The sequence below is a fragment of the Polistes fuscatus genome, unplaced genomic scaffold (assembly GCF_010416935.1).
Source record: "Polistes fuscatus isolate 324 unplaced genomic scaffold, CU_Pfus_HIC Scaffold10, whole genome shotgun sequence".
Taxonomy (NCBI): domain Eukaryota; kingdom Metazoa; phylum Arthropoda; class Insecta; order Hymenoptera; family Vespidae; genus Polistes; species Polistes fuscatus.
In genome coordinates, this window is record NW_025112998.1 from 1073398 (window position 1) to 1098439 (window position 25042).

At 37.8% G+C, this 25042-nt stretch overlaps 1 protein-coding gene across 4 annotated transcripts in view; it reads right to left on the bottom strand.

Annotated features, from left to right (window-relative positions):
- Positions 1–25042, bottom strand: part of LOC122526058 (discoidin domain-containing receptor 2-like) — an 81276-nt gene that overhangs the window by 50837 nt on the left and 5397 nt on the right. For 2 of the 4 annotated variants that reach the window (XM_043649204.1, XM_043649203.1), the window contains exon 2: positions 1975–2150. The exons of the other annotated variants lie outside the window; for them this stretch is intronic. The gene's annotated coding sequence lies outside the window, so the exon portion shown is untranslated. The remainder of the gene's footprint in view (positions 1–1974; positions 2151–25042) is intronic. 4 annotated transcript variants of the gene reach the window in all.

A 25042-nucleotide genomic window follows, 5' to 3' on the forward strand; every position in this document is an offset into this window, starting at 1 on the left:
AATTAGAAGAGGATATTCTTGTTTTCAATGAATCTGTTGAAAAATAATATAACTCGATTAAAAATTTTATTCGAACGTTTTTACGTTTCTTTTTTTTTTCTTTTGATATTTTATCAACTTTTGAAACACTCTGTAAGTATAATTTAGCGACATCGTTTTATCAATGAACGAACTTAAAACTCTATCTATCTCGTACTAGCATTTTAAGTTAAAAGTATTAAAAAAGCATTGAATCATAAAGATTGGATGGTAAAGTTAAAAGGATAGGACGTTATAAATAGTCAATTTTTGCTTGAAAAGAGGTAAAATATATGAAGGAAGAGGTTTATTGGTCCACAAGATGAAGTGTGTGAGAGAGAGAAAGAGAGAGTTCGTTAAATCGATCAAAAGGATGATTTTCGCGAGAGATGATAAAAGCGATGGATAGTTATAGTCTCATATATAACCGAACACGATTAACGTTGGATTAAGTCAAACGTCATTTCCATACTTTATGCTTTCCCAGACGAACGAGGAAAAGGCCCATCCGATTGGAGAATAGGTTCGTTCAAAGAAAACGCTTTAGTTAGGAAAAGTGAAGAGAAATGAAATGAAAATGAGTGGTAAAGTGTAATAATAGATCTAGAACATTCGTTTTACAAGCACGAAAATATTCAACTTGGTCTCTTTGTCTCCATTTACCACCCGACGTTCAATTCCGACCAGTTCTTCTCTCTTATTTTTACTTATTATTATTATTATTCTATAGGTTTTGTTTAGAAATCCTAAAGATTCGAATAAATGAACAACTAATTATTCGTGCATTTTTGCTTGAAAGATGCTTTTCGTGTCGAACAATATTCATCCTGGTTAATAGTACGATTTTAAACAATAGACATTGTCGTAAGCTTCTAAACAATTATGAATAGGATATAAAACATTTCGATCAATTGTAATATGAATTAACTTACGTTCGCAAACTCTTAGCGTGATATATATTTCCTTCATTTCGTTTATATAAATATTTAATAAAAAAAAAGCCATCAAATCAATCGTACAATTTAACTGATTTTTGACTGAACTTCGGTAGCTACCGAAACTCATTAGGTTTGCTTCAAGATGAACTAACATTTTCATCAGTTACGATTTCATCAACATCCCAAACTCACAAGTCAAGAACGAACTTGGTAAGTTCTTCTCTCGTCTTATCTCCATCTAAATAGGAATCATCAGGTAGACGTACCGGACAAAACTAAATGAAGAAATAATAATAATAAAAAAAAAAAAGAAGGAAAAGCGGAAAAGTAAAAAAAAAAACAGAAAAACGATCAACAAGCTTGAACGGATAAAAAGAAAAGGATAGAAAAAAAAAAAACTAAAAAAGGGGGTGATTAAATTGTGAGTAGGAAAGGTCGAAAGTTCACGTGACGAGTAAACGAAACGTTGGTACGTCGAGCGTTCGAGGAGAAAGAGAAATTCGTAGGAATCGGATTGGCCTACGAACGAGAACGAGAGATATCCTTCTCTGGACTCACGTAGTGCGGTCATTTATTTCCCTAGGGTAAGCCGAATACGTATAGTGTGCGCTCTTAACGAGATTATTGTCGCCTCGACGTGGACTCTACGAGCTAGCCGTCGATATGCCAATCACGAATTCAACCTATGTACTGGTTTACTCTCTCTCTCTCACACACACATACACACACGCACTCGCGTGTTATCCATTTCTCTCTCTTGCACTCTTTATCTATCTATAAAGATAGGTATCTTTTTCTTTTTTATTTCCATTGGTGAATGAGCGAATTTTCGGTATACGAGGGAAAAGCTAAACTTTCTTAATTCTTTTTTCTGTTTTTTATTTTTTTTTTATTTTGTCTTCGTCTTTTTCCCCACTTAAGGAACATCTTTCTCTCTCTCTCGTGAGGATCTTCTTCAAGAGACTGGTAAGAGAGTCTCCATCAGAGAAATAGAGATAAAGAAAATCGTGCTACGCACCGGACAGAGGCAACATTAAGGCCAATTGTGAGTGGCCCCAACGTGAGAAACGGGGCCCGCTCGCGCCTTCGTGTCCATGCGAGAGATTTCAATTACGCCTCGTTATGCCGACAGATGGGAATAATGGTCCTTCTAACATTGCCGACACTCGGTTCTCGTTCCGTAGAAGAAGACGCCTACGATAACAGAGAGAGAAAGAGAGGAAGAAAAAGAATTTATCTTAACAAGAGCTGGGATATGTTGATACAAATAATATGATTTAAATAATTGGGACTAAATATATCTGATAACATGCAATAAAATAAATAATATCATTCGATTGGTCAGCATTTAATTAAATTCAACCAAAAATATATACCTTCCATTTATTAATCATAAATTTGACTTAAGTTAGATAAGTTTCGTAATTATTCATCTTTACCGTTTCCTAAAAAGTTTCATTTCAAAATATGAAAGATTACTTTTTCGAATAAAACGGTAAATATTTTCAGATCTTACCGGTAGTATCTATAAACTAGACGAGTTTAATTTTATTAATTCAACTTATATTCGGAGAGAAGTTTTCGAGATTAAATCGCGAGTTTCTATTAGCAAGTTGAACCAGAGAGTAGTGTAGAGGCCAGAGAAAAAGGAAAAAAAGAAAAAGAAAAAGAAGAAATAAATAAAAGAAGTAAAAAAAAAAGTAAAAGAAAAAGAAAAAAAAGGAGAATCCCTGTTATAATGTACCTTCGATGCGGACGAAATCGAAAAATAGGAGTTTGTTCGGGAGGCGTTCGTCGTCCTCGGAGCGTGCAACGAAATATAAATCGCAAACAGAATGGGGGGAGCTACAGGTTGAAGCGTCCATAGTTGAAAACGGGAGACGAAACGAGAAGAAGGAGGCACGATGAAGGTAGGAATGAAAATAAACTTGGCTTCCTCGTTGCGTTATCACTATAACTCTGCTTTCGGGAAAAGGCTTCTGCTTTTTCTTTTCCACCACACCCTTCCTTCTCTTCCTCCATCTTTTTTTTTTCTTTCTTCCTTTTTCTCTTTTACTTTTCTTTTTTTTCTCTCCCTTCATCTACCCCGTCCTTCTTACCCCTCATCTTTTTACCAACCAACCAACCAACCAACCAACCTACGTGCTTTATACCGCGAACGTAAAAATTTACCGTCTTCCCATCCAGCACCCTCCTACTTTTACTCAGAATCTAGCGATTTCTGGGAGGAAAGAGAAAATGAAATGGAGTTTTCTTCTTTCGAATGATTGTGATATATTGCGCCAGATATAAAGAGGATTTCACTAGATGGCGGTTTAAATGTTCATTTGCAAATGTGTTTGCGTATCGGTTGCATCGAGTATAGGGTTTCTTTTCAAAATCAAAGCTTTCGATTTAGGATGATTTTTTTTATTCGATATATATATATATATATTATTTATATATATATAAAATAAATGTGCTTCGAGTATCGAGTTTTTGTCATAATCAAGATTTCGGTTTGGGATAGATAATTTTGTTTGTTTTATTATTTAATATATTGATATTAGCAAATTATTTATTTTCGTGCTTGTTATGTCAACCCTACTACCTCCCCTCCTAGAATAACGATTGTAAAGTAAATCTATTTCAATTAAATCTTTTTGAAAGAAACCATTTGCGGATATCTATTCTTTACAAAACAAAAAGGGAAAAACTGGAAGAAGTTATTAATCGAAGTTGGGTGATAACTGGAACTGTAGATGTCTCGCGATAAAGGAATTTTCCCGCGAGGTTCCCTGTCCCTACGTCGAGTTCCCGCTTCGAAAGTCGACTGTACTCGATTTTGCGAGCGTGCGAATCGACAAATCGAATTTTCGATGTTTGTTCGTTGAGGCTGCCTGCCTCAAGCATCGTACAGAAATTCCCTTGATACGACTTGCCTCTCCAAGCCAACTCTCGCGTTCTCTCTCTCTCTCTCTCTCTTTATTTTTCTTTTTCTCTTTCTCGTTGTACGCGTATAGATAAACGTATTTCTCAACGTACGAACGATAACGTGAGAAAGAGAACGCGATTCGATTGAATTTATAAAACGAAAAGATCAAAAATTCCCTATCGCTTCTATACAAACGATATTTTTATTAATAAAAAAGAAGAAGCAAAAAAAAGAAATCCGTATTGAATTTATCGGAAAATTGAATAATCCATATATTCTATACATAGTTACGATGGAATTTTATTTCATAATAAATAATATACATGAAATATTTTCATAAATGATATACTTCTCATGTATAGGTATGTATATTATATCATTTTAAATGTATTATTAAACTTCGAGGAAAGGGGAATAGAATCGTTAAGGAAAATCATGGCAAAGCGTTTTATTGTTTGATCGATAATCCCATGGGACTCGGTTAATTCGACTTGGAAGTCGTCGAAGGTGAATGTGAGTTCTCTCGCACCTCGGCGACTTATCCACAGACGGGATCGATATCGGTTCTTGGATATCGACCTGCCGTACGTGTGCTTCGAGACTGCACCCATGAGGCATTGGTTCGGTCACGCCCTCAGAAGTTAAAGTACCTCCAAACAAACCAGAAATGATTGAACTTTTCTCTAACTTTTCTACCATATTTGTTTCGATGCTGTGGATGATGATTTCTTTTTTTTTTTTATTGGATTCTCGGTAAACGAACAGATTGAACAATTGAAAGAAACAACAAGAACCGTAACAGGAACAATTAGAAGAAACAACAAGAAACGTAACAGTAAAGAAAAAAAAGAATACTTTTAATACAATCTGATGTTAATGAACAATAAAACAATTTTCCAAAAGTCACTTGTTAATGAATCGACTAATTTCAATTTTAAAAATGAATAATTGTTTTCCGGGAAACGCGTCAATAGAATCAAATTGTCCTAACGATTTTTATTCACTGCAATCGGAGATCTGTCCGTACGTAATGATTAGAGTATCATTTTTCTATTTCTCCGGCACAATCAACGTCAAGTTCAACGAACCAATATTTAATCACCTGAAATGCTACCACCTTGACGCTCGATATCCTGGAAATCAATAATTCAGACATCTCTCGACTTATCGTTACTTTCTCGCGTCAACTCGGCGAATCAGTTGAGTCATGCTTTTTAACCATCGATCTTAAAGATCAACAACTTTCTTGGAGTTCACACAATCTTATTTAAGAAATGAATCAGATGATCAATCATGGTTCGAAGAATCATCATCTTCATGCGTAATAATAACATTCGAAAAATCAACCAAACGATTTATCTCGTAATCTCGCGAAGAATACTAACGAGCAAAAGAAAATAATCCAATGAAAACAAAGATACCAACAGGATATCGAATTTTTCTTAACGTTCATATCCCCACCCCCCACCCTACCCCACCCCGTTGACTTTCCTTTCTTATTTCGTTCTTTTTAAAAAGGGATTTTCAGGGAGCTATTAAAAGTCAAGGCGACCAACCACCTTCCACTAGGAAGGTTTTCGCACGTGACAAGCATTTATCCGTTCACATTTTCGTCAACTAAGGCCAATTTCCCAAAGTCCACGAGGCATTAATCATGAAAGCGTTGGAACTAATAACCCAACGGTGTCATTGTATCGAAGAAAGACAGAAGAAAAACTAAGGGATGAGACGAAAGGGGGATAACGAAGAAGAAGAAGAAGAAGAAGAAGAAGAAGAAAAGAAATAGAAAAGAAGAAGCATGGGTCACGTCTGGGAAATGCCAAAGGAATTTACTGGACGGTTCTATGCCCGTATCGTTCTTCCAGTCGTGTTAATCAAAAAGTCTCATAAAGCCACGACGAACGGCCATGTTCGCAATGTTTTACGATGCCGTTGCAACGACTAACCTAAGGAAACTTCTTTCCCCGAACTTTATATACCTATATATTTATATATAATACGTATACGTGCGTTTGTTTCCATCATTATTAATCGATTTATATCACTCGGAACTTCGAATTAATACGTATCTTTACACGTGACGTTAAATTTTTATGAAAATTTACCGAGTCTCTTCTTAGAACGATACTATTTATGGTACACCGTAAAAGAAAAAAATCTATAACTCGACGAGTATATAGATGCAATCAAATTAATTACACGCGATAATCCCGTGCGTCTAAGCTACAGAATTATGTGGAGATTAATTAAACAAATAAAACAGAAAAAAGTATAGAAAACAGGAAACGCTTTGTGGTGAGGTGTCTTATTCTCAAACAAGACGAGTCTTGAAACATCGATGACCCTTTTGAAGTCAATGAGCGCATCGAACGCATCGTATTATACTGAAGAATCAGATTTCAGCCGCATTTGCACATACACGTACACATGCACACACTTACACAGACATGTATGCTGGGAACACACGTCGTCTCGATTATTCCGCCTCGTTTTCGAAATCTTTTCGATATCGTCTTGGGTAAATTCGATTTGCTTAGAAGAAATTGGAGAAGGATCTTTCGAAGTCTATCACATTTCATAAATAAAATTTATGCACATAAAAAGTAAGAATAATCCATATCAATGATTCAACTTATTTACGCTTCGATACATTTTCTTAATTAAATACTTTATTAGAACTGCTGATATAATATTGTAATTTTATTCAAACGAATTAATAGATACTTGTTAATGTTTAAATAAACCGACGTATCCGAGTAATAGATTTTTCACGCATGAAAGAATAAACGATCAGCCGGTTGAGGAATCGTATCGGTAACGGAATTATAAGTAAAGTCGTTCGAGTCTCTGTCCCTTTTTTTTTACTTTCTTTCGTTTCTTTTTTTTTTTTCTTCTTCTTCTTCTGCATTGGACAATTTTATAAGCCGCACGAGGTGGCACTCCTCGAATCGTCGTAGAACCAAACGACGGTGCAACGAGATTCGTGATTCAAATGCGGAAGAATACATCTCGAGAAAGTGCGCGCTCGCGTAAAAGGGAAAAAGAGAGAGAGAGAGAGAGAGAGAGGGAAAGAGAGAAAGAATATGCGAGTATAGTACACACATTGGCGCTTAGCTGAATCAATCCGATCGTAAATAACACACTCCACTCGTAAAGCCATCCGTACTGGTCAGTAAAATCTCTCTGCCATTTCTTTCTCTCTCTCTCTCTCTCTCTATCGCTTTCTGCGAACCTTTTTAAGTACATTTTAGACTGATAAATGTGCCGGTCGATCGATGTAAATAAAAAGCAATAAAACGATAAATTACGAACAAGCCGCTCTTTAATGTCGACGCTGTTTCATACTTCGCGATAACGTTACCGTTCGAAAAGTCAGAAGCATTAGCCTCTCTTTAATCTACGTTTATTAATGGACGGCATAGAACGAAAACTCTAACACCACGATCCATCTCTCTCTCTCTCTCTCTCTCTTTCTCTTTGAAATCCTTCCGATTTCAAATAGGAAAGTAACACTCGTTTTCTTCCTTCTAAGATAATTACGATAAAGTTCTGAACATTGATTTTCTTTTTCTTTCTTTCATTCGTTCCTTCTATCGAAATGATTTAAAAGATAGATAGATAGTTAGATAGATAGGTATATATATATATATATATAGATGGGTGAACTGTATATTTAGTTGTAAAAATAAAAAGGCCAAGTCTCTATACGTTATATTCTCTTCCCGCGTATCATTTATGAAAATATTTTCTGTTCGCTAACAAACGGTCTAGAATGACTTTTCATTAAAAAGCCTCGGAGTGTACTGAAAACTTTTGAATTTTCTGAATAAATATGACGTGGCTCAGTAGTCCGTAAATTTTCGAATCCAGCTCGGAGGATTTCTTTTGCGTCGCAAGCAAGAATAAATATGGCGGATCTTCCGAACAGCCGACTTTCATATGGTTCGCATTTTTTTCTTTCTTTTTTTATTTTTCCTCGTTTTTCTTTTATTTCTTTTTTTTTCTTTTTTTGTTTCTTTTTCTGTTCTTTCTTTGTCGACATTTTTCTGATTGCGGAGCAACTCGTTGGCGGTGTTCGGTTTCTGATTATTGGAAATCGATCCACGGCACGTCGTTAAGGGCACGCTTGTATCGTTGGATCTGTTCGCAAAAGTGGATGGGGGTACTGTAAGAGAGAAGAGAAAAATAAAATGTGATTTGAACATGCTATCAGCATTTGTCGCATCACACGGCTAAAACCTTCTTCTCGCTGAAATAAAATCTTATTCCCGGTATTCATTTGTTTGTATTAAACGAATAATGACTTGATTGACGTCATCATTAATTGTAATGATGAATATATAAACCTATGCAAATGAAATTTATATTATACATATTTACTGTTAATAGGATCAAACTTTGAAATAAGAAAAATCGTATAATTCTATTTCCTCGAAGGATCATTATTTAAACTGTAATGGTTAACGTGAGTTAAAACGAGATAAAGCTGAAAAGAAGAGAAACGCGAAAGGCCATTTCCATTATGTGCACGAAACATATGGGCACGATACACTATCCTAGAAAGAGCTTGGTTGAATGAAGTCGTTTCGACTTGGCCGGGAAAACGTGCTTGCACAAGCATAGATAAATAAACGTTTGGCTCATGCCGTTCGTGACATGAAACTGCGACTACTTTGTTGACGTTTCTTCCTACCACGTTGTTCCGTTGAATATCAAACACAACAAGAGCTTGTAATGTTTTATATTTGCGAAAATGATCCAACCAGACACAGACTATGATATAGGATAGTCGGGGAGGGGGGATGATATCGTATTTTTCTTTTTTTCTTTTATTTTTACACTCGTATCTTATCATTGACTTTGATCAATTTTTTACATTTACCTTTGACAAAAACAAAATTAGTTTCAGAACAAATTGACGTACCCGGCCTTAATTAAAAACAGAAACTAATTGACGTATCAGTGTGGTTGTCTAGCTCCTTTACCTAACTTCTTTCCTGTTAGTGATCACGAGTAATCCTCGATAGCAGTGCTCGCTTTCCGATTATTGGAAATCGATCCTGGGCACACGGAACCGGTCGAGGGCACGCTCGAACGATTCCGTGGGCTTCGTCTACAGTCTAACTTGGCCCCCAGACGCACGCAAGCGATCGTCTGAACCAACCCCTTGCCGAACTCAACTGATGAATATCTTGCGATCGGTCGTTCACATTTAAATATCACACCGATCAAACTGCCAAAGTAATTTCTGGTGTATTGTAATATTTTAAAGGTTGTCCCACTAATCATTTCATTACGATGTACAGATTTATTCCACATAATCGATAAGTTCGAACTCGTCAACGTCACAACGGGTAAAAGATTCTTAATACTGATGCAGATTTATGACGTGATCATAAAGGCAATCTACTCGGCAAAGGGTCAGAACAAAAAAAATTCTCAAGAGTGGGGCACTTAGGCGACGTACGAAAAAAAGAAAAAAGGAAAAAAAAATAAAAAGAGTAAAGGAAGTCGTTCCCGCAAACGACAACTACGGGAAAGAAGAAGAAAAGAAAAATTGGAAGGAAGGAGAGGAGAGAAGTAAAAAGGGGAAGGAGACGAAAATTGAGCACCGCGGGCGAGCGTTGTAAATTAAATTTGGCTGCGAAGGAAGTCATAACGGTCGGCACGTGCTTTCTATACGGCGTGCGCGTACGCGTCATGGCATTATAGTGATAGAAGAAGAAGAATAAGAATAATAAAAAATAAAAAAGTAATAATAAAGAATTGTAGCAATCTTACTTTTTCCACCACCATTGTTTTCGTCGTTTATTCTTTTCGTCAGGAAGCGTGGCCGATACGTGACGCGAATGCGAAAATCGAATTCGTTTAAATCGACATTAAAGCGTCGACGTGACATAATGTCGACCTGACGATCGGAATTCCAGTGGATTTGAACGAAATTCACCTTTCCCCAATGTTATTTCGCCATTTGTATCGCAATTTAATGCGTTCGATTGGAATAAACTCAAGCAGGCTGGCACGTGTCATTGGGAATGGAAATGCATTGGTGCGAACGAACAGCGGACTCAGGAAGCGTGGCTGATACGTGTTCAGATTTTCGATTATTGTATTATGTAAAAAGCAAACGATAGGAAAAGTTAAATAATTATAACGATCGCGTTTTTAATATCCAACAAAATTACCGCGTTTAATAATCCTGTCAATTATAAAAAGGAAGCTTTATCGTTAAATCAAATAGACGTCTTGTGCAAATCGAAAATGAGAAAAATTTGCTCGTTTTCTAGAACGAGGTAATATTTTTCCTCATTGAAAATTCTTTTCTCGTTTTTTATTTTTAATTAATAATTCAATGAAACGTTATATTACAGAGAACGTACAGTAAAACGTTTCGCGAGGTTTATATTATACGGTCTACGCTTTTAATAACATTGAAAACAATTGTTTAATGAAACAAATATAATGTTACCGTATAACCAAAGGAGACCAGTTTATATGAAGTCCAGAAGAGTCTCTCGTTCTACTCGAATTTCCATTTGAAACCTATACGAGTAGAGAAAGATTACGCATAAGGCTAATTAAATTCGTTCGCACACAATGTATGTTTAATTAACCATCATCATTGGGCTCTGGTCTCCCCTAACTAACGTCTACCTTCTCTCCAATACCTAAACCCTCAGACTCTTTTTATATGAAAGCTCATAATGCGCAAGCAAATAATAAGGGATGATCGACCCTCTTGTAAAAGTGCACTTTGCATTTTGCCCATGCACGGCTCGCTCCCTCTTTTCAATGATAGGAAGACAGAAGGCATATTTTTTTCTTTTTCTACCCTCTTATCTTGTAAATTTGTCCAACAACGATACGCTCCAACGAGTTCAGGTAAGAAAGATCGATGGCTCGGAAAACAAGTAGTTAAAAGAACGAAGACTAGAAAGGCAGCGATTAATGCTCCGAAAACTTTTATTTGCTGCATTCGGTTTGAACAAAGATACTCGAAAGAGGGATGATGTTTTCGGCGAGCATTTTCCCCACTCTCCCAATCCCCAAACTCGGTCTCCCATCCCCGTTTGCGATCGATCGCAGCTGAGCAAGCGAAACCGTCGAATTACTAGACCATTACGAATTCAAATGGCGCAATAATCGCGCGAACTATCATCAAACAAGAATATTTCCCGATGACATAATGTCAAATAAAGGAACGATACTCCAAAGTCGATTCATTTCTCAGGACTAATTAAGGATTATCAACATTTTGACTTATGGTTGTGGTCAAAAAAAATATATATATATTACTCTTTCGTGATTAATGATTTGAAATGATTCTTTCGGTGTATGCGCGTGTGTGTTACTGTTCCAAGTACACCTTGATAGCGTGTTGGTGATCGATTTGTTCCTTGTGCCTCTCGTCCTTCTCTCGAGTTTATCTCTTTCTCTCATCGACGTACACTTGACCGAGTAGTTCGAGGCACTTGGCAAGACACACAAACATACAGACAGGCACGTACAAGTGCGCTTCCACGAGTAGGTCGTGTCTCGAGCGATCTCTCCAAGAGTGGCGCCAGCGTGTAAACGAGCCGAGAGAAAGAAAGAGAGAGAAAGAAAGAGAGAGAAAGAGAGAGAGAGACCGGATGAAGGAAGAGAACAACCTGTATAGGGAAAGTTCTCTCCGTTTAGGACGTTCAAGAACCGATACAAGAATGCTAAACGAGTAGTGATAAATAGATCGAGAGTATCGATTAAAAGCTCGTTAAGCTTCTTGTAATCATTTTTTAGCTACTTTAATTATTACCTTATACCTTAGCGATATATTTATAGGTATAAACTATGGTTACTTATTTTATTGACGGATTTTATATGTCTGTTAAAAGACTTCCTTCTCGTTATCGAAGTAACGTCATTTTATTTTCTATATAGATGTTAAACCATAAGTTGTTTTAACGCGTTCATGACGCGACCATATTTTGTATGTCTCGACGTCGAGTGACTCTATTACTTGTAATTTTTTCCACCGGACGGCGCCGATTTGAATGAAATGAATGGAATTAATGCGTTTGCACTACCATTGGTAACAACAACAAAAAAACGGTTTGATAGAACAGTCATGCGTGTATTATTATCAATGGAATATCCGGCAGTGAACGTGGTTAAAGGATGGTTTATTTAAACAATGATGACATTATGTTTGCTTTCTCAGAAATGTTATTTCTAGAACGAAACAGCTTTACGATCGAGAAACCTGAAGGAGCCGTCAAGTGGATCATTAACAGACCAAACTTCTTTTCCCAAAACGTCGAGCGAACCTGCTCGTCACATATTTATAGAAACACCAAATCCACTAAAGGAGTTTTCCCTTTAAACGTTCTCCAACACAAACAGATTTTTATCCCATCGAGCTGACTCTTTACAGAACGGTAAGAAAATCAGAAATATTCAGAGAAACGTTTACCCTCTTCTATGAAGTTATCCAGTTTTAGAATATATTCCATGGTCATAAATATATTGAATAAAGTATGAACATAGGATAGTATTCCTATACACCTAACTTATAATATTCTTATATTTATGATCGACGATTTCGTTAGGGATCGTTTTTGTACGGTAGCGCGTTAGTCGAACCGCACCCAAATGGTTCATTCGTTTCATGAAAGATCACCGTTCAAACCTAAAGAGAAAAAAGAAAAGAGAAGAAAAAACGAGCGAGAGAAAAAAGAAGGGTAAACAATAAAAAAAAGTAAAGGAAGAGGAATCGAAATGGGAGGAAGTATTGTCATTTAACGGACGAGAGATAAAAAAAAGGAAAGAAAGGAAGGACATCGAAGGTTCGAAATTATAGGCAGCATACGCTCACGATATGACATAAAGTTGGGTACTGTTAAATAATGTCTGTGGCATAAATCAAAGTTACACTCGTTTCTTTATTGCTCTATTAAATGGGACAGCTGCTGGGATGTGTGCGCGCGCGCACGCGGGGTTAGAAGAAAGAAGAAAGTACTGTGAACTCGAAATCGAGCTCGTTGAAATGACCCTGCTACTGCTGCTGCTGTTGCTGGTGGTACATTCATCTCCCTCCTTCGAAAAGCTGAAATAGAGGGACTTTAGGGGATACAGGGGAATGAACGGGGGATGAAGAGAAGGAAGGGTGGAAAATGTCGTGAACGGTTCGTCGAGTGCTGGCTAGCCAGTATCAATTCATATGCTTTCTGTTAGCGGTATTGTATTAATATCGTTCATTTCCGTCGACGATTTTGTCAAGCGTCCAACATCCAACGTTCATAACTTCAAGCTCGATACGCCGGATAATTGGTGTACCCGATAGCTTATTAAAATTGCGGCCGAGTAACGTTGTTTCGAACTAATCAAAGTGCCAATAATCTCTAGGCTGGTGGCATGTAACAGTGAAGCAATTGCACGGTTCGTTGAATGAGAGACAGACGGAGGAGAAAGAGAGAGTTAATATGAGATAAAAACAAAGATAAGCATAATTTTCTCTTTACGATGTAAAATAAGAATGAAACAAAGTAAACGTCGGCTTAAATCTAAACTCTAAAAGGCGGAAAATACTTCGTCAATAATAAAGGAACATTCCTATTTCCGTAAAATAATTCATCTTCCATATAATGGTCATTCCGTGGACAGCGATAAACAGGAACATCCATCATCGTTAGAGAAACGAACTTCTATCGGTGTTTTGCTATTTGATATATCTTTCATTCTTTCTTACTTATGACCAAAAGATTCAATGACTACCATTCATTTTCAACTAACAATACCTCGTTACTTTTTCTTCTTCTTTTTTTCCATTTTTATAATTTCAACATTAGACTAATTACTATTTTAATTTGTTCATAATTAAGGGATAGAACTTTTGATATTAGATCATTAAGTATGAAACGTTTGATTACACCGATTACTTTCAGTTCGAAGTCAAATAATTCATACTTAATGACCTAATATAATTGGAACTTTCTAATTGTAAGAAAATAATCTTTATTGGGGCAAAAAGGATATTACGATTGTGAAAGTCCAACGTTGGGGAAAAAAAGAAAAATGTAATTTAATAATCAGTCTATTCGTTAGAAGTTCATTAACTGTAATAAGAAAATAATTGTATACCTATCGATATAACCATTCCATTCTATCCAGTCGATAATATTAATTTCCGCTAACGATTCGACCAAACAAAACGCAACTAGAACTAGCCCTGTCAGGTTCCCTACAACGCATTTACCCCTCTCGCCCTTCCATCCTCTTTCCTTGTAGCTTCGTAGAGAGACGGATCGAAGGCTGTTTACATAGAAATTCCTACCGTGAAACCGCATCCAAGCAGGCCACAGTTAATTTTCGAGTAACACTGTGCCGCACGCCATCGAATACGGGTTCAGTTCGTTCAGACTTTGATAATGGACTCAGAATTTCGACGTCATTTCGACGCAAGCTGCGTTCAACCGCACGAGTTTAAACGAGCTTCAACTTGTTTCTCGCCGTCGTTGACAGAACAATTCGATACAAACAAAATCACACTACGGCAAAATTGAACGGGGACTTAACCTTTGCGATTGTAAACCTCGTTCCGAAAAGTTCTAACTTTAAAATCTTCCTTGTCAGATATTTTTCCAAAAACTTTAAAAATACTCAAAATAAGACAATGGTACACTGTCAATAGGATAACATATTTATAAAAATATCGTAAAGATCTCATCATGGTTGAATTCTTTTCCTCTGAAGAAACAATAAAAAGAATACAAAAAATTATGTATTCTTCAGGGTACTTTCTACGTCGGCGCTTTTCAATCAGCGAATTTAGCCTTAAGGATCAAGGTGTACGTCATCATCGTGTCTCGTGGACTGATTTCAAAGGTCGTACGTATACGAGAAGGGAGGAAAAAGAATACAAAAAAGTGAACTAAACGAGGACAGAACAAGATCCTACGCTCGCTTTAATTCTAATAATAGGCCAGCGATCCTACATCGACTCGATTCACGGACTATGCTTTTCATGGATCTTCATCTATTCAAAAGCAGATGCTGCCTATTCGTCGAGTACCTATGCATCCTTCGATACACACACACATGTATGTAATACGTACACTCGTATAACAAATGTACACGGAGCTTCAGAAATCCCTTCGTGGACCCTTCGATTTTGCAAAGCCAGCCCAGTTCTTTTTTCCCCGAGTGATGTTAGACACACTTCGGGGAGCATTAGACTCTCTCTTCAGCTCTCTCAGAACCAAAATGAGAAAATAAGAGTAAGAGGGAAAGAGAAAGAAAAGGATTTCCCTCGGGAAAAACTTTGGTATCTCCTTTTGCCCTCGTTACACATTTGTCGATAAAATCGTTGCCCTGTGTACAACGATCCTTTTCTTGGACACTAACTTGAAACGTAAGATTTCCTTCTACGACTATCACGAACTGATGCTGCTACGATCGTAAATGGAAAATACAAAGAAAAGATAAAAAAAAGAAGGAATGAAAGAGAAAGAGTTAAGCTTGGATTCTATCGTTTAAACTACGTATGGAGACAAGACTTGAATTTAACTGCAAGTGGAAACGTTTTATTCTTAGATCGATAGAAATCACGTTTTGCCCTAGTAAGTTTTTATCTTTACTTTCAAGTTAATGTAAAAACATTCGCTTTGATTTCACGAGCATTTAGATTGAACCTTGGATTACGATAACATGTGCATTACCTTATTTCTGAAAGAAATAATCTATATGTTGATGGTAATATTGTAATATATCTTAACTCATGATCAAGAAACACAAACAACAGATACTACACAGTAATACATTATGAAAATGATTTATTCAGGATAAGAACAGGTATTGAACATTACCGATAGTTCGTTCGAAAGAAACGACAATCCTAAAAAATTATTATAATACTAGATTCAATAGAAAGAGAAAAATATTCCATGATCTTTTTATTCTTTTGCCCGATATACAAATGAGCTAACTAAAATAACTATTTATGAGTAGTTTCTAGTCTAAGTCCGGTCAAAGCTGATTTCCATTTCTCTTTAGCCGCAAGATATCCCATCGTGATTTTTGGAGCGGACCGATTCGATACGAGGGGCATGGTTATGGCGATCTTGCACGTTCGTGATATGAAAACACGGCGGGTCCAATCGGCGTGGAATCGTTTCGATCACGAATATTCCTCCCTCTATCTCGATATCAACCGAACTCGTGATCCTCTAGGTAAGAATAACCGAGTATAACCGAGTATAACTGAGTCACGCTCTTTCTCTCTACTAGGATCCATTTCTCTAGCCCTCCCCCTAGCCCCTCACCTACCCCCCGATGTCCGTGAGCAGACCGATGGAGGACAAAGAAAGCACGCTGCGAATTAATAAGCAGGCTTTAAGAACGGTAAAGAGATTTCCCGTGGTATACTGCTACGTGCCACGAAGAAAACCGTTGGCTCGTTTATAATCGGTGCAGCTGAAAGGACTTTAAGGGTAGGATCGAGCTAGAGGCGTTTCGACGCCATTGTTAAAAAAGAAAACCCCTCTCATGGGCCCTCACGGACCCACACGTAACGTTCTCTTCTGACTTTTTGGGCATCGATGATATTTTCTAGAGGGGTCTCTTAGACGAAAAAAAAAAAGACGAGAACGGAGTTGGTGAAAGAAAGAAGGAAAGATAGGGAAAAAAAAAAGAACTCCTTCTCCTATGGTTTATTCCAAGCGGTCGATGCGAGCTCACGCTTTGTCGGGTTTCGGCAAAGAGCGCCATTTGCGCGTTTCAAATCCCTTCTCTCCGCAGGAGACCCTATTATCCTTCCGCATCCGTATCTTTCTCTCTCTCTGTCTCTTTCAGTCTCACCCTCTTTTGCTTTCTTAGCCTGTCTACTTCTAGTAAGTGGATTATCTAAGATATCCGTTTGATCTCCTCACCCTGGGTTAGGACCACAGGTACAAGAGTGAGTAGCTGATCAACTCTGACACGTCTCGTGTCAGCTTTACAGGTGCTCTGTTTTATTCTCGACCACCTAGGACGATTTTTAGCACATTGATCGAAAAATATTTTATTCTTTTTTCTCATCTTTTCTATGATAAAATTCAACGAAATGTATGTTAAAACTTTTTATAGGAAAAAGTATCCGTTGTTCGTGGTCTTCTTTAACTTGGAATAAAAGTTGTTTCATGGGAATCTTTTATTACGTCGAATCCAAGCATATTCGTTTAACAAAGTTTTTTTTCTTACCCCAGACAAGCAAATAAACGGCCGTTAAATATGCATCGCATACTTATTCACGGAAAAGTCAACGGCGTTAGGTCGGTGAACACTTTCAAGAGTTGGTGGAACGATGATGACTCTTCCTTCTTGACTTTTTCGTTTCTATTCAGTGCTCGGCACGATCAGACAATGGGACATCACGGAGTACTGGACGAGGGTGTAGAAACTTTAGGAAGAGCTTTTCTGGAGGGTTCCACGGTGTAATAACGAGCAGCGGCTCGCTTCAACCCGGTTCTCCCTTTTTTCTCGAGCGAAGTGAAAAGAAGGCGAGACGCGATCTTGCACAGAGTCCTTTCCGTTGAGGGATAAAACGCGCTTCTTCCTTTCGCGATACGACGGACAATGACAACTCCCCATTCATTTTCTCTCTCTCTCTCTTTCTTTTTTCCTATCTATATCTCTATTTCTCGTGCACACTCGTTGGCTCTTTTCTATAAGCGAAATGCATCGTGGGGTAAGAGAAGACAAGAAACAGAAATATACACTTTTTCTCTTCCCACGTCTTTTCCGTTTCGTTCACCGAAACCGCTAGCAGTGGTCGTCGCAAGAAAGCAGTTAAAACGATTAAAGATCTCGAAAGCTTGGCGAAAGGAACAGAGACATCAGAGACATCGAACGAAAGAGGAAGTGAAATGGAAAGCTTTTGGAGTTCCTTTGCCTTGCCTTGCCTTGCCTTGCCGTGGGGTTGCTTCTTGGAAAGGGTGGAGAAGAAGAAAAAAGACAGTGCGAGTGAGTGAACGAGTAAGATAGAGGGGGAGAAAGAGAGAGATGAGAGACACCCAAAGACAGATAGAGATAGAGAGAGAACGAAGACCGGGATATTGCGACTCGCGCTGAAATTGCCCCGGGCAATTGCACTGGAATCCAACTTCCATTCGGACTTATTATTTGAACAGGGGTAGCCCAGCCCCTTGAAGGGCTTAACGCTCCTTCGCTTCCGCTTCCTCTTCTTACAGTTCGTTCGTTCGTTTTCTTCTTCTCCCTTTTTCCTCGCTATCTCTGCAGCTTGTGATCGCGATGAAAAGTAGAAGCTGATCAAGCGTGAGGACGGCAGCATTGCCATTCGTAAAAGAACGTTCATTCTGACTTCGAATAATCTTAGACGAAACTTTCGATAGTTTGATGAAAATGCAACGAAGGGTATATTCAGAATTCTTGTCGTTTTATTTTTATTACCGATGACACGAAAAAATAATGATCGATCAAGATTGTTCTCACCGGTTCTGCCCGCCGGTAACCCGATCCGTTTGCTTCCGGAGTTCGGGATTTAGTGTTCTAAATGAACGGGTCAAGGGTCAACTTTTCATCCAGATGAGAAATTTTCAAACTGGAAAAGCAATTATTATTGATTGACCCTTCATGTAACTTCTGTGATCACGAAGGATTGACGGAACTAATAAACCACCGAATTCATCATGATGGGACTGCAAACTATCAGGAATACATTGTTATTTTTTCGTAGAAAAGATTTTTCTTACTTTTAAGTAATTAATCTACATAATGGCACCGCATTTAAACGAAATAATATTCAATTATCGTATCTCTCCAAACGCATCGATTTAATTAATCAACCGCTGTTAAAAGGAAAATAGATTTTCCCTCGCCACGTGTTCTTAGGAAAACATAAACGAATAATCCGTTTGGTTTTACAATCGAGTTCAATCCGGCAAGCGAATTCGTCGTGGATACGCCAACCAGAGGAGGGGGAGTAGGGGGAACGTTAATTACTCGTAAAACAATGGGCCCTGAAATCGTACTCTACTACTCGTCGCTGTACGTCGGCCAATTTACTGCACGCGTAGTTTGACAAAAGTCGTAGAAAATCGGATCGATACGTCGCGTCGATTACTTCCGATCGAGCGAGTCTTTCAAAACGGCGACGAAACGTTGCTTTAAACCACTTTATCCTAACCCAAACGTTCCAACGTTTTGCAAATGCATCGTGATCTTAGAAAGTTTTGCATCAGGGTATAAGCCGTCGTACGTCGAAAGCTATCGATTTCTGAAACCGAAGTCTTGTACAATTTAAAAAATAATCATAAAACAAATAAAGATCTGCATTTTATTTTTCATAATGTTCGTTGATGAAGGTAAACAATAAAAAGAAAAAGAAATATTGCGATAGTCTATAGACTAACGTAATTGAATTTATAAGCAGCAGTTTGTTTATTGATTTCTTTCAACTCCTATTCGTTCTTCACCACCAAACTCATAAAACACTTTATTGAAGCAGAAATTAATTTTAGAATAGATCTTGTATCATCGATGATTTATTCTATTAATACTTACAATTTAATTAAATATCTTTATTTTGTTGTAACAAGAAAAACAGGTCAGACACAGAAACAAGCCATATCTGTAAATTTTGAAGTACTCTAAAAGCTACTACTAGACCCTTTTTCGCTATCGTGTAACTCGCATAATGGAGGGAAACAAGCTGAGGAGAGGGAGCCGTCCGGTTGAACCGCGAGATAAAACTGTCCGACTAAGCGACGATTTCAGCGCGACCTCCGAGTAAAATCCGAGGTTTGAAAAAGGGATGGTCTACGTCCTTCTAGTCTTTCTCGTCTTCCTTTTCCACCCTATCTCTTTCTCTCGGTACCCAGGACCGTTTCCTCTTACCACGTTGAATGCACCGAGAGAGAGAGAGAGAGAGAACCGAATGAAAACGTTCGTCCCGACGAAATAATTCATTGTTCTCGTGGTAAAAAGCAGAGATGTTTTACGCTCTTGTGTTCGGTTAACAGATTCTTTTAAAGTTAATGTAATTTTGAAGATTTCCGTCGTTTAATTCTACCGTGACACGAGAATTCTACGATATGATAATCAACGAAATTTTGATAACATTTTATCTATGATTGACTCGATGAAATATTCTCTTTCTCCTATACAAACTAACTTAACCGATCTTTTATCTAAGAAAAACCCAGAGCTAGCTAGATAACTATCATATAAGCATAAGAAAGATAAAAAGGTAGGGAACATCATGGTCATCATCAATCCACGCTTTAACATCTAAATAAGAAAAAAAAAAAGTTGAAGTAAAATAAAAGTGTTAAGGCTTGGCACCGCCATAGGAAATTCGAACAAAGGACGATGAGCGAGGTAAAAGAGAATAGGAGAGTGAAATGGAATACGAAATGAAGGGTGGCTCTCTTCTGTGTCCATCGTTACATGGCGTTTGTCATGACGGTGGTTTCCACCTCCTACGACGACGAAGTCCGTAGACGGTGGTGGTACCTGGAATCCTTCTCCCCCTTTTCTGTACTTCACTCTCTCCCTCTTTTGGTGTAGGAATCGGCACGCGCAGGCTGGACGTCCCTTTACTTTGTATTTTTGTATGCGAGAGGAGGAACCTTTCCGTAGATAGAGACGGACACCAATACCGAAAGGGTCCAAGGATTTGAAGTGTAACCAGAATGAGAGAGATGGAAGAGGACAGTAGCCAAAGGCACAAAGGACACCCGCATGCATTAAAGGGTAACTATTGCTTCGTGTTGGAAGCTCGTTCTCTCCTCTCTATCTTTCTCTCTTTCTCTTTCTCCACTCGTTTCGAAGTTGGTGAACGTACCGCCACGCGACCGACCTTCCCCTTTGCCTCTTGCTCCTCTTTATCCTCTACGATGTTTTACTTAACGCACGCAGCGTATACGACCGGACGCTGGCTCCTGCATGCTAATTCCTGTCTCAAAGAAAAAAGGACTCCTCTTTCTTTCTTTCATTGTTTCTTTCTTTCTTTCTTTCATACTTTTTTTCCTTTATTCCTTCCTTTCTATTTTTTTCTTCCCTCCTCTTTATTACCAACTCTTCCTTTTTCTTATCCTCTCTCAGACTCCGACATTCCAATTTGCCTCTCGCCGTCACACTAATTAAGCTAACTCCTTTATATCCGTTACTTCCAACCTTATCAAATGTAACGACATACTACCTCGAACGTGGTATCTCTCTTTCCAATTTCTTATTTGAATGACTTAATATTTATAACTTCAAAGATTCAGATGTAAGAAGTTAATTGGACAAATCAATTTTTTTTGTTTGTTAATTCCTTCTTTATACAATGTTAAGATATAACGTAATAATATCTTGATCAACCTGTATATGTACTTTAAGTTATTAAAGATAATATCGTTTATTTCAGACCGGACCTATTCGACAAGGCAAATAACAAGAAAAGGAATAAAAAAAAAGAAAAAGAAAATCAAACAGCATGGCTTATAAGTTATATCATAAAAGATACTGATGTATCGCGACGGGACATGTTACGATACACATACAACATTTAATAGCAGATGTGCACAGCCAGCTTGAGACACCGGAAAGGTGTAGGATAACTTCAATCGTCGTGCTCGTTAAAGCGAGAAAATACATTTCGCGCGTTCGGCACCATTAATTCGCAACACTGGCCTTTATTAATCGTTCACGCGATTTACGTTCCATTAAAGTGAACGTAAACTACGTGAACTAAAGCGAGAGAGAAAAAGAGAGAGAGAGACTCGGTTGATATTGAATTAATGAATCCACGACTGTCTCCTCTTTGAAAGATAAAGAACGATCAAAGATGCCGCTTGTGCGCGTCCTTGCTAATTGCCTTTCCGACTGAAGCGGAGACAGAACGAGCAAAGATGAGGAGAACTACGAAGAGTAGTATTCGTCGGAAATAAGAACGGGTTCGCGGCTCGTTAAACGATCTCCTCCTCATCCTTCTACTCCTCCTCCTCCTCTCGTTTGGTCTTCCTTTAAATTAATCCGTCGTTTCGGGGATCCGGGGAAAAATAAAAATCAAACAAAAGTTTTCGAATATGTGTTACGAATAAAAAAGTTACGATATCATATCTCTGATCAAACTAAAAGAACGAACTATAATTCTAACTCGATTTAATTCACAGATTAAAATATACGCTTATTTAATTACGAATCCAGTTGAATAAAAATCAACGTATAACCCATGCAAAAGGATATAAACGTTCGAATCGATCTATGGTAATTCGAGGATCTCGCGAGCCGAAGTATCATCTCCTTTTTCTTTTTTCCTCCTCTCTTAAAAACCTCTCGATACTTGCACGACACCAAACGCGGAATTGATTACGGTTTACGGCTAACGTTTAGAGCTACGCGTACGTATTTGTGGTACCGAAGCAAAAGACCGACCGACCAGTTCTATAAAGTCGCCATTGCGGAAATTATAACTCGTGTGCCACGGTTAGGCGTGTAAAACGCCCCTTTACAAAATAATTTACCGGCCGAACTCGTTAGTGTGACATTCAAAGCGTGGTGAGGAGAACGGTGGTGGGAAGCTGTACATTGCAGTGGGAGAGAAGAGAAAACGGGATACGCAAGAAAAAGAAAAGGAAAGAAGAAAGAGAGAAAAAGAGAGCATGGTTAAAACTTGCGTTTACGATTGTATTGCTACCAATTCTTTATTCTTTTTTTTTTTGGAACAGAGAAAGAGCAGGAGAAAAAAGGGATGACGCGTCACAATCGAAAAGATCCAATTTCGGTAACTCGTTCTCGTTTACCAATCCTACGTAAGAAGAAACGTTAAGATCCAGATCGCTACTATTGCATGCGGGCATTAAACTCAATGTTTTATCTGATTTTCGAATGGTCGGCAGACCGGCCGAACGAAATCCTTTTCTTTCTTTCTTTCTTTCTTGGCTCGGGACTCGTGAGATCGTTTACGTTAAAACGCCACGAATGAGATCTGTTCCCGAGAGCTCGTACGTTTCACGATCAATTTATTCTTACTCTCGCTGGCTCTCGAACTTGGATAACAATAATGGTAGAATAGAAAAGGGGTGGAGAGTAGGGGGTAGGAGGAGGAGGGGGAGGGAACAGTTGCTAAAAGCTTTCCGCAATTTTCAAAGTGATTATTATTTCGTGACCGAGCTATACGCACTCTAGTAGGCCATAGGCTGCTACCTGCCGGTGCTATAACTTTCGTTGATTTTTATTCAACAAATCCAAATTTTCCAATTAATTTAACGAAATGACTTTTCTTGTTACCATGCGTTGTACAGTTCGCTACGAATACAATGAGCTAGCTTTGCAAAATGATCGATAGTCGATTTCACGTTCAAATATTACGAAATTCGTATAGAATTTCGTAGCTTTTACGAGTATCGATAAATTTCGATCCGAAATATACCAAGTTCTTTAAAATACGATCTTTGTTAAATAAAAACATCGATTTTCGTGTTACACCTGTCATATTCCAAGTAGTATTACGAGAATATATATTTTTCATTTCTCTCATCCCACGTGAATTCCTATCGACCTGGGGATCGTATGAATATTCAACGAATCAACGAGATTGTAAAAAATAAATAAAAGGAAAGAAATCACAGAAGAGAAACAGTAAAATACAAAAATAATAAGAAGAGAATTCGTAATAAATTTCGCAATAATATCCTCCTGTTACTTTTCGTGAAAGCTAGTAGAACGCGTTCGATAAATACTACCAACATTTCACGACCTTAGGAAACATGAATAATCATCGTGCTAGGCTTAAGAACATGAAAAAAGGGAACCGAAGAATGAACATCGAAAACGTTGAAAAATATTCCTGTGCTTTGGGTGAGACTACGGAGCAGGTAACCGCAGCACAGCGGGTCGTCATCTCGACCTGTCCGTTGATATATCATCTCCACTTTGCAACAGTTCTCATCGCCCTAGTACCTTGACTCCCTTTTTCTTGTGCCGAAAGAAAGAAGGAAGGAAGGAAGGAAGGAAGAAAGTAAAAGAAGAAAAAAGGGAAAGATATACAACAGCCTACCGGTGGTCTATTCCCAGGAAGTTTGTCACATAAAAAACGTACGAATAAAATTTCAAAATAATGTATATTCTTGTATATAATATAAAAAGCAATCTCATTATTTGTGTAATAAGGATTAGATTAGTCAGCTCTAATCTTATCTTATTAATAATATCCTTTTAAATGTAATCCAAATAAGAGTATATTAAAAATGGAATTATGAAGTATAAAACGGATAAATCTATAGTTGGTTGGTAGAAGAGAATAAAGCAACGAAAAAGGGGGTGTTAAAAGAAGATAGAAAGAGATACCAGGAAAGTAAAAGATAAAGAGAGAACGAGAGGGGGAGTCTAAGAGAACGAAAGGGAAGAGAGCAAGAAGAACACCTGGGGAATAGTAAATTTCTGTTGCAACGCTAGCGCCGTTATTAGCATACGAGTATTTAGAATGAATTATGGGCCAGACCGCTTATCCTCGAGGGTGGATATATTCGGTACAGGGTTCTCGCGACTCTCCCATGTCAGGTGTATCCCTAAGGAGGTAGCATTATGTCCTCCGGCATATTTTATTTTCGCAGACTTGCTTGCGTCAAGAGAAAGACGAAAAGGGTTCGAACGAAAAAGAAGAAAATAGGGGACACAAAATCGGCGGGGTAGAAATAAAAAAAGAAAAAAAAGAAAGGAAGAAAGATATTTCCTTGTTTCTCTGACATTTATGATTTCAATGCTACGTATATGTAAGCTACGTGATATAAATATGTATGAACCTAATCAAAAGACATCAATAAGAAGTCCCTTTTAAAGTCTAACAGTTGTTATCTCAAGAACATTGATATTTAAATACAATTCATTTTCTCTTCAACGGGAGTTCGAATATAAAAATCTTCTAGTTAAAAACGATACAGAAGAATGTAATTTCTTTTATGTTGAAAAAGAATCATAGAGTCAGATATCAATGCCGGATTTAAATAGAGACAGCCTACTCTCTCTCAAAGCTCCTTCCCAATCTTTCAATTTACTTTTTTAACCGATATCAAAATTGACTTGAAAAAACGGAAGCGAAGTGAGGGACCCCACCAATTACAGAAAATCAAACCACTTTCAGGAGTATGCTTCTATTGAACGAATCGCTTGAATATCGAATTTATTGGTATTCGCAAAACAATTACCGGCTTCA